We start from the raw sequence: 13,231 nt of genomic DNA, 5'->3' as shown, positions 1-13,231 counted from the left end.
TTTTTTTTAGTCCATTCATGACCGCGCGAGGGTTTTGATTTAACCGGAAGTAATTTTCCTTCGTGCAGCAGGCTGCGTGAGAGGTGTTTGTTCAGTCTGACAATATCTATTACTTTTTCTGTTTTTTATGTGCTCCACTCATTCAGGGTGATCCCTTTATTGCCACTTCGTCAATGTTTTAGTGATTAGATACTCACTGGATAAATGCGAATAAAGGCTGCAGAATGGCTGTCAATGGCTCTCAAAGTTGGTGCAGGTTTCGTACACATGGCGTGAGCCGGCCACTGTCGAGCAGGTTGACAACGATGAAAGGGAAGCCATTTCCGCAATACACAGGGAATAGGGATGAGGAGGGGTGGTGAAGGAGCCAAAAAAAAAAAACTGTGATGATGCAGAGACCGTGTAAGTTGACAATGTCCTCCCACCAGGCTAGTAATAAGGCTGAGAAACAATGCTCCGTTTTGTAGGCGTACCGAATCGTTGAATTGAGCGCAATCTCTTGGACATAATTAGAAAGATCTTTGCCGCTTTTTCAAGTGTTTAGGTGTTTTTTTTTATCGATAAATCTTATGAAAGTGGTTGTCTTTCACATTTTGCAGAGGCCATGCGATGAAGGCGAGTAAGACGCTGCCGCTGCCCCGTCCAAGCGTGGCTCACTTCCTCTGAAAGGTAACAACGTGTACAAAATTTCGAATGAGTGAAGTATTCCGGTAGTGCAAGCAGGAAAACTGGACGCGAGATGACTCAGATACAGCTACACAGATACACATGCGACGCTGACTTCCAACAATGTTCTCTTTTCGGAGTCGAGCCGCACCTATACCATCCGCCGAAACACGTCACAAGTACGTGCACAAGCTCGTGAAAGCATTCAAGTGATAAAAACAAAAGAATAATATGCGTTACAAACAATGGTTATCAACAGTCGAGCTCATTGAAAATAAACTGTTATTGGTAGTTAGCACCGTCGGCAAGTCTGTGTACCTGGGTCTCTATAGGGAGTTAAGTGTATCTTTGACGTTAGCCCGTGTTGAATTCAAATGACGTCACCTCTTTAGGCCTGTACGTTTCCCGGAATGTTTTGACTCCTTCGCATTGCCACACGAGATGATGAATATTTGGAGTTACCTTACTCTCTACCTCTTTCCTCCTCCTTCTATTCCCACTTTTCCTTACCCCCAGTGTAGGGTAGCAAACCGGACGTTCGTGTGGTTGACCTCCTTGCTTTTATTTTCCTTGCTTCCTTTCTCTCTCCCTTTAGCATGCATAGCATTACACTTGTGGAGGTGAATGCGGATGTAGCTTCGCGTGTGAAGCTTCCATAGTGAGCCGTACTTAGGTCCTTTCCCCTTACCCACTTGTCCAAATAGGCCTAACGCCATCATTTAAACATAATATTCTATCTCTCTTTCTTTCCGTCCCTATCTGTCCGTGTCCTCACTTGCGCCACTAGAGTATTTCAAAACGTCATGTAAGCAAGCCCACATTGCAACTGTAGTTCTCTGATATCAAGGAGAAACATCAGCAAAGACGTTGCCGCGTTGGCACAGTCCTGAAGCGAATTGGAGGCCACCAGAAATTTTCGTGTAAAGCTAGAGAAGGAAAAATGCACCAGCAGTGCACAAGACCCCCTGAAGCTATGCTCCACACATTTTTCAAATTAAGGGAGCCTCATATCATAATAGGCTTCGTATTTTGGCTAAATATTTGCACAAACTGTGGTGAACGCGTTCGATTCAATTCAGTGCCTTTTATTTTTCCAGAACAATCCTGGAAAAACAATCCTGGGATAGTTTACTGGGCTAAAACCTGTGGTCCTTATCTTGATAAAGGCTCGGAAACGAGACACAAAGCAGGACTTGACATCATGGCACATATGGCGACCAAGTCCGACGCACATGCATGATATCAATGCATTCTAAATATGAACAGAAACGTAACATTATATACCATAGAAATATATGACCGAGCATTTGATACCGAATAATTAAATAACATGAACATATTACGTCGCAGAAAACATGAGTATAAAATATATCAATCTGAAATGAAATAAGTAACAATGCAGTAATTATTGTAGACTATGCAGCAGTGCTCATTTCCTTCATCTAATTGTTAGGCGTTGTTCCTCCCTCCCTCTTCTTTTCCTAAAACTCTAGTGGGTTTTGCGAGAGCCGAGCAACAACCTGAGTTCGGGCTTTGACATACACTGACGAGAAATATCGCGTTGAGCTCGTTTGGAAGATCGTAGTTCTAGTTGGCAGAGCAGTGCCGGGAACGCTAGATATCCAGAGACAAGAAAGAAAAGTACAGGTGAAGGAGCCAATGCAATTTGTTCCACTAGCTTCCCAATGTAACCGAAACCTGAGGAGCTACTGCAAGATCTATTGAATGGTTTAACAGCGAAAAGCGTCACACTGAGGTCTAAAGTTGGTAGCCAACCAACCCGTGAATCTGTCCAGTGAGCGAAAAAAAAAAATCGTGGGGCCGGAACATTCATACGGAGCCGGATTACAAGCGAAGCTGTTTAGACTGTATACATGGGCTGCATACATGGGCTGTATACATTACGAAACCACACATCTTTCTTTCATACGGCACCACACTACGCCGACACAAGCGCCGCTGCGGTCACCGCCTTTCTCATGCATCTGCCGCAACCGGTGCTGCAGCCGTGCCTGCACCTCCGACGCGCGTTGCGTTACAACTTCTGTGATTCATAGGCGCCGTGCACAAGCGCCGTCACCACACTCTCTCCCTCTCTCCCCCTACCCGTCCCCATTGCTGCAGTGCTGCAGCCTCACTCTTTCCCCGTCTTCCCTACCCGTATCCATTCCTGCCCACGCGCCCTGTCCCCGATACGGACGTGAGCCGCTCAGGGTACCCCCCGCCCCCCTTTGTAACGCATGCGGTTGATGCATACGGGGGCTAGACGTAAATAGCTTCACTGTAAAAAATCAGACCATGAAATCGCTAACGTTCTTCTGCCATCAACCACACCGCGTGTTTGGATTCAAGTTGAAGAAAAGGTAAGGGAAGTGAGACTTTTATGATCTTTCATAACGAAACAATATTTTTTTTCCAATTACGAGGTGGAAGCGGTGTTTTGAAAGCAGAACCTACGAAACCTATCAATGAGAAAGTAATTAGCCTTTCTGTTCTGTATCTTTTTTTTTTTGCCGTTGTGCCCAGACTGTGAAAGTGATGAATTCTTGCCATTCTGCGAGGACGTGTGAAGGCTGCGCTTTTTGGTTCAATTATCGCAACGTGCTAGTATTGTGGGCAGGTCTCTAGGCTAGAAGTGGCAGACCCGCAGAACTATTCCCTCTCGCTCTGTAGTTACCGCTCAAACTGGCATTCTCGCAGTGATGGGCACTTCGAGACCACTTACGGGAAGCATTCTGCGCAGTAGCAAAATAAACATGGGGTGAAATTTTCCGACAAGTGACCCTAATTTGCTGAGCAGAAACTAGTGCATTGAGAAATGTGCAATCGTTCGTCCCAATGTCATTATTTATAAAAGTCCACCCAGCCCTGGTGCTTAGCACCAGGGCTGGGCAAATATACTTTCCAATTGTATCATGATACAATACAAGATACTCGGGCAACAAGTATTTAAGATACAGATACAAGATACTGCCACTGTTATTGTATACGATACGATACTTTCCATTTGTATCTTAAGATACTTGGATACATTCGCAAATTTCTTATTGTAGATCTATATAATGTAGCAGCAAACGCGTATGCACAAAAATGTTTGCTATGAAATTTCTAAACTCCAACCAACCTTGTTTCAGTTGAATGAAATGTCTTTTAGTATCCTAAAATGTTTGTCTTTCTTGCTCAAAGTACACTTTCATTCTGAAAAAAAAATAGCGTTGCTTGCACTGGAGGCGCAATGCTAAAGAGACAGCGGAGCTAATGGGCACCTAGCTAGTCCTGGCTTTTGGGCTAGGCTAAGCACTACCATGTCATCCCCAGCATTTCCCGTAATTTAATGGTTATTGATCGATTGTAGATTAGCTATTGAATGACTATCGTAAGGTATTCGCAACGTATTTAGGGTAGGCTAAACACTACCAAGTCATTCCCAGCATTTTCCGGAATTTACTGATTATTGATTAGCTATTGATTTGCTATCGAGTGGCTATCGCAAGGTATTGGCCACGTATTTGGCCTAGGCTAGGCACTACCAAGTCAGCCCCAGCATTTCCCGGAATTTATTAGTATTGATCGATTAGCTATTGATTGCCTATCGATAGGCTATCGATGACTGACTAAGCTTAGTGTGTCCCAACCATGCTTAGCTTGACTTAGGCTCATCTTCGCTAGTTCATAGAGGTATGTGTTATTGTGCGTGGACTCTCTGCACAACCGCCAGGATCGGCCCACATTTTCTGTTCGCATGTTACGGACTAACGCTCGGCCTAAACAGCTCCGCTGTTAAAACTCAATTCATGCTGACGAAATCCCTTAACACAAACGTCGGGTCGATCATTCTTAATCCCCTAAACATAAACACAAGCGTTGTCGTCGATCAATCCTCTTGAAGCTTGACACCTATTGGAAGGAACGCTGGAACACTGTCCATTGACTTCGTGTAAACTTTAGAAACAAGGAACGGTATGTGGAAATCTCCTTCAAATCATTAGTATTTGCATGTGATTACGCTACTAATGCGTCGGCATCAAAGCGGAAAACGTCGAAATCTACCATGGTGGACAAGGCCGATGATAGTGGCTTTCCATTCCAGCAGACATTTATTTATAATCCGCTTAGCATTACTGAAAGGATATATGGGCAAGTTTCATGCAAGAGGGACCGTACCGACCCTCACTATGTCGTCTCATGGTGATGCTTCACCTTCTTATTTCTCTTTCTGTGGCGGTGCAGCCTTTACAGGGTCGGTTAGCTGAGTAGTGCCGAATTACGATCTGGTGTCCGTATCAAGCGTAACAATCAGCTTTTACGAACTTCCGTTGCACTTCGTTTATTGAACGCACTTGTGAGTAAAATTAGACTTGGTCGGAAGGAAATGAATGAAAAACCGCATTTTTCCGTTTCAACACGGATAAATTGCTTGTCTGTCATATCTTTCTAGATATATACAATGCACACATCTTCAGATACGAAAGTTTCCTTATGAACATTATTGTATGTGCCGCGCTATTGCCTTCCAGCGAGATTTTTGTTAAGAGCAGCTGATGTGCCGGCACACGCGACTGGCTTCCATAGCAGTACAGCAAATACGCAACTTTGATTGCCGCTGAGTTCTGTAGCATTCAGGAGATTTCGAATGCCTGCGCACTGGTGTCGAGCAAAAGCTCGGTTTTTCTTCATGAAATAGAAACTTTAATAGAAACTTTATTGTAATGGAAAAGATATTAAGGAGGGGTGGTCGGAGCCTCACAGTCCAGGGACCCACTGGCCTCTGCCGCCTGCCTGACCTGGCTAATTAAAGACTTTTGTCTTGCCAGGTCGGAGCGGGCGAGCTGTGCCTCCCACTGCTTCATTGTGTCACTGGTATTTGGTCTATACAATTCATGAAAATCTTGCACGGAGCAAGAGCATACCTTAGCGCAAGTCCTAGCAACGACGCGAAATTTCTTCCAGTGTAGAACGCATAAAGTGCATTAAAGATGCGCGATTTTTTGGAAGGGTAAGAAAAAGAAATTAAGGATGCCAAGCAATGAATAATCAATGAAATCGTACGAGTGCAGCATTTCGACCGGAACACCAGACTTCCATTGCGTTGTGTCAGTGAATTTTATCTCGCTCACAGCGCAAACACAACGAATACAGAGATCAACGACTCACACAGGTATTTTAAGACTCTTTGGTTTATTCGAACCGCGTATTCCACACCATGCGTAACCTCGCGCAAGCGGTAGGACAAAATTAAGTGCTCGGATTTTGTCTTTTTCGCCGTAGTGATAGAACGGACACCGAGTGCATCGAAACGAGGCGAAACACAGAAAACGCTTCGCGGATCGCTTGGTTGCTGTTGCTCCAATTTTGAAAAGGCATTTAGTTAGCTCTGTTGCCTTTCTCGCACAACACAGCCTATTGTAGCTTTTTATCTTTCCCCCCTCCTATTAGCTTCGATAACGAGAACAACATGCGGACAAAGCGTCTCTGAACAGCACGTTTAAGCCTAGATAGAATCATTAGCCACTTAGAATCGCGACACCGCAGGGCATTACGAGAGAAGCTACGGGTTGTAATCGTCTGTTGGCGTGACAGCACAAAAAAGCCCTAACTTACCGACAAAGAGTAATTTGGCTTCCATTAAAGAGGGTGCGCAGAGTGGCTACGCTAGCGCCTGATGTTCACGCCGGCCGCGAAGGCTTCTCTTCCGCGCCTGGTGGTCGGCGCCGTAATGACACGTTTCGTACTAACGACCGCGGTGATCGATTGGCTCTCTTTTAAATGCACTGATTTGGCACCCCGGATTTTAGGTTCTTCTCACCGCAGCAATATAGCGTGGACAAGCGAGGTTGACCGCGCGGTCTCCCAGCAGGAGAAATGCGGCTAGATTTTAAGTTATGCAGAGGTTATCGTTAGCTTGCTACAGGACTGGCTCTATCGCGCGTTTTCGGACAGTAAGTTTTCGGAAACAGACAGCGACACTGATCAAAATGCCTTGTGTGTGTGTGTTGGTGTGTGTGTCGGTGTGTGTGTGTGTGTGTGTGTGTGTGTGTGTGTGTGTGGGTGTGCGTGTGTGTGTGGGTGGGTATGTGTGTGGGTGTGTGTGGGTGTGTGTGCGTGTGTGTGGGTGTTTGTGTGTGTGGGGAGGGTGGACGTGTGTGTGTGTGTGTGTGTGGGTGGGTGTTTGTGTGTGTGTGGGTGTTTGTGGGTGTGGGGGTGTATGTGTTAGTGTGTGTCGGGGTGTGTGGGTGTGCGTGTGTGTGTGGATGTGTGCATGTGTGCATGTGTGTGTGTGTGTGTGTGTGTGTGTGTGTGTGTGTGTGTGTGTGTGTGTGGGTGTGGGTGTTTGTGTGTGGGTGTGTGTGTGTGTGGGTGTTTGTGTGTGTGTGTGTGTGTTAGAGCACTGCACGGGCTCGGGCTTACCCGAAAGCCCGGGCCCGGCCCGGCCCACGGGCCGGGCCGGGCCGGGTAGAGGAGTTTTTTCACGGGCTCGGGCCGGGCTCGGGCACGGCGTGTGCTTTCTGACCCGGGCCCGGGCCGGGCTCCAGTTTTTATACGCGGGCCCGGGCCGGGCTCGGGCTTTCTGCGAGTTATTCTCGGGCTTCTCAACTCTGAAAAACATGTATTTTTCGGTCTCGGGCCGGGTTCGGGCCGGTTTCGAGTCGGGCTCGGGCCGGGTTCGGGCCTAAGGTAAAGGGGTGGCGGGCCGGGCCGGGCGGGTAACGTAGATTATTTCCGGGCCCGGGCCGGGCCCGGGTCTGGCCATAAAAGTTTTGATCGGGCTCGGGCGGGCCGCCCAATGTAAAAACGGGCCCGGGCCGGGTCTGGGCCGCAAAAATCGGCCCGTGCAGTGCTCTAGTGTGTGTGTGTGTGTGTGTGTGTGTGTGTGTGTGTGTGGGGGGGTATGTGTTTGGGTGTGTGTGTGTGTGTGTGTGCGTGTGTGTGTGTGTGTGTGTGTGTGTGGGTGTGCGTGTGTGAAATGAATGAAGCGTACTATCGATAAACGCCTTCCCCTATAGAAGCTGCGCAACGTTTAGTACTAAGCTGTGTTATTAGGGCGAGCTTTGGAATCCAAGAATGCCGAGTGAAGTGTGTGGCACACTTACTTGAAATCCCGCTTCATTTTTTTATTTAGGTGCGCGTTCAGAAACCCCAGGTGGTTAGTGTTCGTTAGAAACCGAGATTATGAATAAATTCATACTGTAGTTGTTGACGGTAGCTTGCAAAACGCCAGTGCGTAAGTAAACTTCAACCAGTTTAAAAATTACGGTATGAGCGTTCTCGCGCTAGAGCAGACAGGATTGCTGCACTTAAATTTTCATTACAGACTAAGTTAGTGAAGCGCATTTGTTTCCAATTGAAGGACGGTGTTGTACAATTCGGATAAGTTTTTTTTTGATCGGTGGCTTGCGTTTTATTCTTGTCTCGGTAAGCTGAGAGGTGAAATTTTGTGGGCACGTCTTGGTCACAGGAAACTCCAGGTGCAATGCTTTCTCATTTAACTATGTTCGTAGATTGGGGAAGGCTATGTCTGATGTTTTACTTGAATCTATTGCACCGCTCACGCTCGTACCTACTGGTTCTTTGAGAAATAATGGTGCGAAATTATCAAAAATCGGTTTCTACAGACGTAGATAGATACATAACACATGCGTGATTTCATAGAACGAAAAATTCTTTTATAATTTAAATGAAACTGGAATAGTTGTCGCCGTTTGCAGGTGACGCGTACTCCTTTTGACTTAGTTATTATAAGATAGACAATGAAAAACGGAAGAATGACCGGAGTCTACTACTTTTGCTTTTGTTTTCGTTTTCCTAATGCTGAGCCTGTACGCCGACTCTAAGGAAAAAGATCGACACGCTAGAAAGCCCGCTTAGCCATCACGTGGCTCGGAGCCAGTTTGACGATCTGGCTGTGCCTCGGTTCTGCTGCCGCGTTTCTTGATGCTGTTTGACGAACCAAATAAGCTCCTGTACAATTGGTGTAGGTGCCGAAGTAGCAGAGTGTGGAGGGTCTTTTTCCTGCATGAGAGAGACGGGCTGGAGTGTCCCGTTGCGTTGCGACGAAGGTCCAGGGTTCTGGTCCAATCCCACCACCTCCGCCAATGACACATACGCCTTTTCTCGGCCAAAGCGTGCCCGTTTGTGTGCTTGTGCTACGAAAATAATGTTGAAGCTTTGATTATTCATTTTTATGCATCATTGTGCCCGATGAGCTCGTAATGCGAATTGATGCTCAATTTACTTTTTGGTTGTACTAGTTAACGGTACACACTTTAACTAAAGTATAATGGCTGCAATTGAGCGGTTAACGTATTTGGAGTACCTGATTACATCTCTGCGATTAATTTACCTGTTGCATGTGTGCCTCGTAACGGTCTGCTGAGCCACTTCAAGCTGTTTCTACGAAACTTTTTATCTAGAATTGGAACTTGGACTAGTTAATTTTCATGGCAATCTTGCAATATCATGTTAAGAAAGGGACATAAGGAAAGAAATAGGTACACCAAGTACAGCGCTACTTCCAGCAGGCGTTTCTTGAGAGGTCTGCGAAGTATAAATTGAGAAAAACAAGAACCATGATATTGTTACGGGGAGAAAATATATGTATTTACAATATATACAGAGGGTTGTAGCTCTGTGGCCAGGGTGACACCATCTACCGAGCTCCGAGACACTTCAGCCTCTTCTTCCCCAACCAACGTCATTTTGTCCACAGCGGTACAAACTCGTACGTGACATGAACCCCCCGGCGGCAGAAGCATCGTCTCGATGCTTCTTAGGGTGTCGAATCAGCGTGCGAGTTATAGGGCTTTAGTCGCGAAACGTGCACGATATCAGTTCCTGGGGTGGTAGAAGACTTTGAATTCACAGGTGAGATCTCATATGTGAGGCTGGTGACTTGGCGAAGAACTCGGTATGGCCCGACGTATCGTGGCAGCAGTTTTTCGCAAAGGCCGACGCGACGGGAGGGTACCCAAAGCAGAACAAGGGACCCAGGGCTGAAATGAGCGTCCCGACGATGACTGTCGTAACAGTGCTTCTGGATAGTCTGAGATGCCAGAAGACGGTCACGGGCAATACGACGTGCTGCGGCCGCGCGAACAATGGCGTCTTGAGCATAGAACGTGGTAGTGGTGGCGTCAGAAGGGAGCAGTGAGTCAAGAGGCAGGAGAGGGTGACGGCCATATACTAGATAGAACGGGGAATAACCAGTAATATCGTGACGCGACGAATTGTATGCAAACGTCACGAAAGGTAAGGTGCAGTCCCAATCCCGGTGATCATCACTCACGTACATGGAGAGCATGTCCGTAAGTGTACGGTTGAGACGCTCGGTAAGTCCGTTTGTCTGTGGGTGGTAAGCCGTCGTGAACTTGTGGGACGTTGAGCAAGAACGAAGAAGGTCGTCGACAACCTTAGAAAGAAAACAGGGGCCTCTATCGGTGAGTAGCTGACGTGGGGCACCATGATGCAGGATGACTTCATGGAGGAGAAAATCAGCCACATCAGTTGCGCAGCTTGTAGGGAGGGCCCGCGTTATGGCATAACGCCTGGTATAGTCCGTCGCAACAGCCACCCACTTGTTGCCCGAGGATGAGGTAGGGAATGGGCCAAGGAGGTCCAGGCCGACGCGGAAAAATGGCTCACTGGGGATATCTATAGGCTGAAGGTGGCAAGCGGGAGACAATGGAGGCTTCTTGCGGCGTTGGCAAAGTTCGCAGGCAGCGACGTAGCTTCGAACAGAGCGATATAGCCCAGGCCAGAAAAATCGTCTGCGCACACGGTCATATGTACGGGAGACACCGAAATGACCAGCGGTAGGCGCATCGTGTAACTGCGAGAGAATTGTCGAGCGCAGATGCTGGGGAACGACGAGGAGCAATTCAGCACCATGAGGATTCATATTGCGTCGATATAAGGTCCCGTCCTGGAGAACAAACATACGGAGAGAAGCGTCCTGTTGCTCCGAGGTAATGCGTTCGATGAGGGATCGCGAATATGGGTCACGACACTGCTCGTCGGCGATGCGTGAGAAGTCGGAGATGGACAAAACGCAGGTATCTGTATCGGTTTCGATGCCATCCGGTGGGTCGACAGGGTAGCGGGAGCGGCCGTCGGCGTCCTTATGTAACCGCCCAGATTTGTAGGACACGGAAAACGTGTACTCTTGCAGGCGTAAAGCCCAGCGGCCAAGACGGCCTGTCGGGTCTCTGAGTGAGGATAGCTAACATAAGGCATGATGATCTGTCACGACGGTGAAATGTCGACCGAACAGGTAAGGGCGGAACTTAGCAATGGACCAAACAAGGGCCAATCATTCACGTTCTGTTATCGAGTAGTTTCGCTCTGGTGCAGAAAGAAGACGGCTAGCATACGCGATCACGCGATTGGTGTCCCGCTGTCGTTGGGACAAGATAGCGCCAATGCCATGGCCGCTTGCATCAGTGCGAACTTCGGTGTAAGCATGCGGATCAAAATGACCCAACACGGGTGGATTGGGAAGGCGACTGATAAGCGTTGAAAATGCTTCAGCCTGGTCGGGTCCCCAACGAAAAGTGGTGTCCTTCTTCAGAAGGTCTGTGAGAGGACGAGCGATTTCGGCAAAGTTCTGGATAAATCGCCGAAAATAGGAACACAGCCCTAGAAAACTGCGGACATCGGTAGGAGAACGCGGAAGGGGAAACTCCCCAACGGCACGAACTTTGTCAGGATCAGGCTGGACGCCAGAAGCGTCAACCAAGTGACCAAGTACTCGTATTTGGCGGCGGCCGAAATGGCATTTTGCAGAATTGAGTTGTAGGCCGGCACGTCTAAAAACATCAAGGATAGCTGAGAGTCGGTGAAGGTGGCTCTCAAACGTCGGTGAAAAAACTATGACGTCATCAAGGTAGCAGAGGCATGTGGTCCATTTGAATCCGCGCAGAAGAGAGTCCATCATGCGGCATTAAAAAAGGCATCACTTTAAATTGGTAGAGACCATCAGGGGTGACGAAGGCGGTCTTTTCGCGATCTCGTTCATCCACTGCGATTTGCCAGTAGCCGGAGCGCAAATCAATCGATGAAAAATAACTGGCACCGTGTAAGCAGTCCAGCGCGTCATCAATACGCGGAAGCGGATACACGTCCTTTTTCGTAATCTTATTCAGGTGACGGTAATCGATACAAAATCTCCAGGTATTGTCCTTCTTTTTAACCAAAACGACAGGTGACGCCCACGGACTGCAGGAAGGCTCGATAATATCTTTGGAGAGCATTTTGTCCACCTCCGTTTGGATCACCTGGCGTTCAGCTGCTAACACACGGTAGGGCCTACGGTGTATAGGAGGAGCGTCACCAGTGAGGATGGGATGGGTGACGACACGGGTGCGACCTAGAGGGCGATTTCCAAAATCAAAGATGTCTTCATAGGACATCAGAATACGGCGAAGGGCGTCGGCGTAAGCAGGCCGTAGGTCAGTAGCTATCATGGGCGTAAACTTGTCGTTGCTTGAAATAGGACGGTCGGAAGCTGCAGCAGTGTCGAATCGTGGTTCGGGCGTAAGAGCAGCTACTCCAAAGGGGACAGCAAAGCGAGAGATACACCCTCAGGAAGCACTTGCAGACACGAACCAAAGTTCAGAAGGGGAAGCCACGCTCGATTGTTTACAAGAGTGACAATGGAGCTGGGTAGTGCGATTTGGCGTGCCAGGAGAACGTCGCATAGTGGGGACACCACGTAAGGACCATCTAGAAGTGGAGGAGAAGGCGACATGAGGATGTAGGTCGCAGCATCAGGTTGCAGGCGAACAAATTCAGCAGAACGAAGTCGGGACTTGTGGTCTTCGGTCGGGTCGGCAAAGTAATGGGGCAGTTCAAGGCGAAGGGTGCCGGTTGCACAGTCAATAAGTGCTGAATGAGCAGTCAGGAAGTTGATTCCAAGAATCACTTCGTGGGGACACTCGGCCAGTACAGTGAACAGGACTAACACAGGACGACCGGCAATGGTAACACGGGCGGCGCACATTCACATCACGGCTGTTGTACTGCCATTAGCCACTCGGACGGCAGGCGACTCGGCAGGTGTCAGGACTTTACGGAGACGGCTACGAAGATCTGATCGCATAACCGACACCTGAGCGCCAGTATCGATGAGGGCTTGAACGGGTACATCATCAACAAAAATTTCAACAAGGTTCGGTCGAGCAGCAGGCGTCAGCAGAGGTTTTGCAGTCCGAGTCGTCAACGCAGCCTCACCTCCGGGGGCTGCATTGCTTAGTTTCCCGAGAAGCGGCCCGCGTAGGACGGGGACGAGGGGCGTCGAGGTGTAGGCGAGCGGGACTGACGGCGTTGCGGCGAGGGCGAGCGGCTAGTTGTGTGTCGCTGAGAGGGAAGGCCGGCATGGTATGGTTCAGAAAGGGGCGACAGAGACCGAGGGTCTCGGTTGAAGCGGCGATCAGCGTATGGTCGAGGCGAGGAGTACCAGCGGCTACTACGGCAGTGGCGGGAGATGTGGCCGACCCGGGAGCAAGCAAAGCAAATCGGCCTGTCATCCGGTGTTCGCCACTCAGATGGGTTCCGATATCGACTCGGGAAC

General features: G+C 48.6%; 1 protein-coding gene across 1 annotated transcript in view; it reads left to right on the top strand.

The window, feature by feature from the left end:
* Positions 1–13,231, top strand: part of LOC119445826 (chondroadherin-like protein) — a 128,684-nt gene that overhangs the window by 75,396 nt on the left and 40,057 nt on the right. Inside the window, exon 2 of the mRNA XM_037710119.2 lies at positions 600–669. The gene's annotated coding sequence lies outside the window, so the exon portion shown is untranslated. The remainder of the gene's footprint in view (positions 1–599; positions 670–13,231) is intronic.

This window comes from Dermacentor silvarum, chromosome 3, assembly GCF_013339745.2.
Source record: "Dermacentor silvarum isolate Dsil-2018 chromosome 3, BIME_Dsil_1.4, whole genome shotgun sequence".
Taxonomy (NCBI): domain Eukaryota; kingdom Metazoa; phylum Arthropoda; class Arachnida; order Ixodida; family Ixodidae; genus Dermacentor; species Dermacentor silvarum.
Note: the sequence above shows the minus strand (reverse complement) of the source record. Positions and strands in the feature narration are given on the sequence as shown.